Raw genomic sequence first — 6,000 nt, 5'->3', positions numbered from 1 at the left:
TTGTTTTTATATGTAATTACAAGATATTTTAAAATTACTATATTCTTGCATTGTGCAAAAAAAAATTAGTGTATCCCAGAGAGAGGACTATGGGACTTGAGTATGATTCACAACATAGCATTTTCACTCTTTTTGTTGTTGTTTGTTTGCATTTTATTTTACTTCTCTTTGTTTTTTACTTGTTTGATCTGATTTTTCTTGTGTGACATAATTGTATAAATATGTATGCAGATATTGGATTTAACATATATTTCTACCATATTTAAGATATATTGGACTGCTTGCCATCTAAGGGAGGGCATGAGGGAAAGGGGGAAAAAATTGGAGCACAAAGTTTTGCAAAGGAATTGTCCATACATATGTTTTAAAAAAATAAAAAGCTTTAATAAAAAAAAAATTAGTGTATTTTTGGTTGGTATATTTTTCCCCAGGAAATCAGTTGTTAAATAGTTACCAGCACATCTCTATTGGATAATGATAAAACTTAAATGAAGGAGACTGGTTAGTCTATAGTTCTAGAAGAGCTAACTAGCTTTTGGATACACCTTGAAAATGGAAGGGACATGTTTCAGAATCAAGAAGAAAGTCAGCTGAATGGTCGTATCACAGTTGTTTTTAAAGTCAAATTATATCTTAATATGATATTCTAATGATAATGTATTGTCTAATAAATAAGGTAAGTTCTCTGGGAGCTTGAACACTATCCTCCTTTCTGAAATCCATAGTAGGATCAGAACATAATGAAGAGATTTAAGAGAATCCAGCAACTCCCAAGGAATGGGCAAAGGAAGGCAGCATTTTAGTCTAATTGGACACCCTTGTGTTAGAGGCAGAAGTCTCTCCTGACCAGAGGAGGAAATAAACAAAAAAGGGTGGGCATTTAAATGCTTTGGATCAAATATGGTTTGAGACAGCAGTGATTGTAGAAGATAATTCAGATGTAGAAGGACCCATAGAGAAAGGGAAAAATAAACAAGTAATGAATGATCTCTTCTCCATCAGTTTTGCTTTTATGAGAAATGGAGGAGAGCCCTGTGATAAGCTAAGCATCCTTCCTCTATAGATCTGCTTGGGTTTGGGTTTGAATTTTAAGAACATTTTGGGGGCAGTTTAAAATGGGATAAAGCATCTACTTTATAGTTGTGTTGTTGTGAAGATCCAATGAGATAACATAAATAAAATATTTTGCAAGTATCATATAAAGGGTACTCTTTATGGTAATGTGTCTGTATTGACTCATTTGCCTCCACCTAGGTCTCAAACTCAGAATTTCTGAATTTAACTCAGCTTCTACTTGCTCACCATATATGTTATTATTAAGTCATTTTTCAATCATACCCAATTCTCTGTGACCCTATTGAGATATTGGAGCAGTTTTATATTTCCTTCTCCAGCTCATTTTAGAGGTGAGGAACCAGAGACAAACAGGTTTAAATGACTTACCCAGGATCACACAGCTAGTAAGTGTCTGATGCTAAATTTGAACTCATGAAAATGAGTCTTTCGAGTTCCAAGCCCAGTTCTCTAACCATTATGTGCAGAATAGAATTAAAAGAATGCTAAAGAATAGCATTGATGCAATGTGATATGAAGATTGGTGCTAGTATATAATTATTGAATCAGGACCAAGGTTTTTCCCTTTTTCTATTTCGTCATTCAGAAATCAACCCATGTGGGAAATCTTTCTCAAAGGCTTGGATCTAATCAGACAGTAAAAGAAATTCTAAGTTTAGACTAATGGGTGGATTCTTGCTCACTATGTTTACTCAGATAGATCTGGGAAAATGTGAGTTCTCCCATTTTTCAGACAGGTGATATGGAAATTGATAAGTCTTATTGACCAATAAGTCAATTTGGGTGATCCAAATATCATACCTCAAAACCTTCATTTGAATATAACCCATCTCTCATCGCAATATTCATTCTCTCACTTACATGAACTGATGCTAAGTGAAAGGAGCAGAATGAGATCATTATACATTTTAACAACAATACTATATGAGGATAAATTTTGATGGAAGTGGGTATCTTCGGCAATGAGAAGATCCAATTCAATTCCAATTGATCAATGATGAACAGAACCAGCTACACCCAGATAAAGAACACTGGGAATATATGTGGACTACTTGCATTTTTGTTTTTCTTCCCAAGTTATTTTTATCTTTCTAAGTCCGATTTTTCTTGTGCAACAAGAGAACTGTATAATACATAAACATATATTGTATTTAAGATATACTTTAACATGTTTAACATGTATGAGACTGCCTGCCATCTAGGGGAGAAGGTGGAGGGAAAGAAGGGAAAAGTCCGAACAGAAGTAATTGCAAAGGACAATGTTGAAAAATTATCCATACATATGTTCTGTCAATGAAAAGCTATAATAAAAAAAAGGAAAAAAAATAATTCTCTCATTAATTGTTAACTAATTAGATTAAATAATTGATTGATTGATTGATTTTCCAGTGACTATTTCACTTGATTCTCACAACCACCTTAGGAGGTTGATGATGTTATTATCCCTATTTTACAGATGAGGAAACTGAGACAAACAAGTTGTTTGTTTAGAGTCACAAAGCTAGTAAGTGTCTGAGGCCTCATTTGAACTCAAATTTTTTTGACTTCAAGTCCAGAATGTTATTTACTAAGCCACCTCAATACTTTTATATACAAGCTAAATTGGAGATAATAAAGAGAAAGCACTTGTATTAAGGCAAATAAATGACTTGCACATGAAAAAGTGCCTAAGTGTCTAAGGCAAGAGTTGAACTCAGATCTTTGGGACACCAATCTAATGCTGTGTGCAGTGAATGCTTCCTTAAAAGGCGGAAGTGAAGCAAATCTTGCCCTCAAGCTGCTTATATTCTTGGGGGAAACAATATCTAAAAATATCTGAAACTGGAGCTGAACACAGTTTGAGTGCTCTATCCCTTGAGCTTTCTGCCTGAACGATGGGAAGGAGGTGCTCATATCATTGATGAGTTGTCCTTTCCATATTTCCCAGGAGTAATAGCTAGAAGTCATCTAGCGCCCTACAAGGAACCCTATCTGGAGGTAAGTATGGATTCTAGTGCAGGATAGTGAAGGAGCAGAGAATCAAAACATCATCATTTATTAGCATCTCCTGAACCGGGGATATAACTGTATGATTTATCACCTAGTTCTATCTCTCTTTGGACTAGAATGGTTCGCACTCTGTGTGTGTGTGTGTGTGTGTGTGTGTGTGTGTGTATAAAAGGTAAAAAAAATTCCACTTCATATCTGCAACCCAAAGTATGAAAAGACTGAGGGACTAAATGTCAAATACTCTTTCTCTGACAAAATGGCCTAATAAATGTATTATTTCTTCCTAAACAATATCACTTGTGGACAACATTGGATGGTTCCTTCAGCCAGTGACAGAAATGAATATACTCTTTGAATTCATTCTCCCAATTTCCACTCAAATGGCCAGTTTGGGTTCCCAGAAAGCTGTTACTTCTATTACTCTCTTCAGGATTGTAGGAGTAACCTTGGACCTCCGAATTGGGATTTCTAACAATGTAGCTCCTAAGCACCCAATGGTTACTTCCCATTATTAGTCAATCACTTAGACTCTATCAGTGTTTAGAAAAAAGGGTTTTCCTGGGAAGATATAGCAAGAGTAATTGTTACAAAATAATTTTCTCAAATCAGTTACAGATTTTCTGTGTATGCAAAATTTCTCTGGAAAGGCAGGGCTCAAATTTAAAGTACAATAGTAACAAGAAGATTATACAGTGATCAATTCTGATGGACGTTGCTCTTTTCAGCAGTGAGTTGATTCAGGCTAGTTGCAATGGTCTTGTGATGGAGAGAGCCATCTGCACCCAGAGAGAGGACTGTGGGGACTGAGCGTGGGTCACAACATAGTATTTTCACTTTTTTTGGTTGTTTTTGCTTGCATTTTGTTTTCTTTCTCATTTTTTTCCTTTTTGATCTGATTTTTCTTGTGCAGCAAGATAATTGTGGAAATGTGTATAGAAGAATTGTACATGTTTAACATATGTTGAATTACTTGCCATCTAAGGGAGGGAATGGGGGGGAAAGAGGGAGAAAAAATTTGGAACACAGGGTTTTGCGGGGTGAGCATTGAATATAATCTATGTACATGTTTTGAAAATAAAAAGGTTTAATAAAAAAATTTAAAGTACAATGGTAAGGAGACACATGTAGAGAGCACATGTGGCAAATAAGTAGAAAGAAGTTCCTTCCTCCTTTTATGGAGTCCTCATGAGGTTTCCTATAGGTATGGTTCTCTCCTGGGTTCTAATGATCAGTTGTTTTCTAGAGTCCATACCAATATTTTTCTTTGTCACAAGCGCTCATCATCCCTGAAATCACAACTATCCTTAGCAATTGTCATCTCACATTAGTTTACAGCCCCTTTCTCTTTCTTCTGCCACTTCTGCTGCTTTTTCCAGTCACTAGTGGGACTTTTGATGGCCCTGATAGAAATTTATATGCGCATCTTAGCTAATGAGGGCCAATATTCATTATTAGACCATACCACAACTTTGAACTCTTGTTCTTGGGAGGATACACCAAAGTTAATGACTCCCTCTGTACTTGTATTTTCTAAGTCACTTTGTATTTCATTAAGAATTTTGCATTAATGCGATCATCTGCTTGTTTGTAAAAGGGGTAACTTGTTTAAAAATCAATCAATCAACAAACACTTTTGAAAGAGTCCAGAAAAGTAGCTTCCTAAACATATCATTAGTGAAAGTAAGGAATAAGATTCTGATCTAACTAGGCTTTTTTTCCCCTCAGAAGCAAGACCAGAGGATATTCAGACAACACAAAAATCCCTTAAGGACCAAAAGACTGTGGCTAACCCTTGAATATACCCTTTTCTACTTTCTTCAAATGACTGGAGTGTTCAAAGTTCCTTGGAGTCTGATTACCTTAATTAGTGACTTGCTAAAGAGAGCTAAGGTTCTTTGTCCACCCCAAAAATTAAACCGTGTAAACTCCACTGTTGATGGGCCAGTCTCTCTGGTCATTCTGCAGGTATTAAACATCTGCTAAGCTGCAGAGAAGGTGCCAACCAGTAGAGGTGTAGGGGGGTTGATACCAAAGGTGGGTATCGAATGCCAACATTAGCGTAAGGAGGTCTTTAGTAGTTTGTTGGAATCCTTACAAACTGCTAATTAGAGTTGATCTAATCTTACAAGAAGATGTTTTGGGCAGAACCTGAAGCAAGGGTAAGGATTCCAACAGTAGTTGGTATTAAACTCCTGAGAGGATCAAAGCAGACTAAAATGTAATTGGGAAATATGAAACAAAATAAATCAAAATACGTAGTAGATAGATACTGTAAATATGGGGTTTCTTAAGTCAATGCCGGGATCTCTGTGTATGGTCCAGCTTCTGAGTTTGATACCATTGCCTTATACCAAAGGAACCAAACCTTAATTCTATTGTTATATGCCAGGCACTATATGCTAAGTGTACAGAGACAATAACGGAATAGCCCCTGCTCTCAAGGACTTTACCTTTTTCTTGAGGGCAGAAGGAGGAAAGAGACAAGTGTTTCTTAAGTACCTACTATGTGTCAGACTCTAAAACTAAACACTTTGTAAATATTATCTCATTTGATCCTTATAACAATGGTGGGAGGTAAATTCTATTATTATCCATATTTTACAACTGAGGAAACTGAGGCAGATAGAGGCAAAATTGATTTGCCCAGAGTCACACAGCTAGAATCTGAGATTTGAATTCAGGTCTTCCTGACTCCAGATCTAGCATTCTATCTATTGTGCTACTTAGATAATAAATCTACACAAAAAAGTTTGTAAGATATAAACAAAATAAATACAACATACTTGGGTGGGAAAGAAGGTGCTAATCTCTGGGGCATGTTAAATATCCCAGCTTGTTAGGCTGTCTAGTGGCTTAGTGGATAGAGCACAAAAGTGGAAGACCCATTTTTGTTAGTTCAAATCTGGTCTCAAATACTATTTAACTTTGTGACCCTGG

Source organism: Antechinus flavipes, chromosome 2, assembly GCF_016432865.1.
Source record: "Antechinus flavipes isolate AdamAnt ecotype Samford, QLD, Australia chromosome 2, AdamAnt_v2, whole genome shotgun sequence".
Classification (NCBI taxonomy): domain Eukaryota; kingdom Metazoa; phylum Chordata; class Mammalia; order Dasyuromorphia; family Dasyuridae; genus Antechinus; species Antechinus flavipes.
This window is presented reverse-complemented; position numbering follows the sequence as displayed.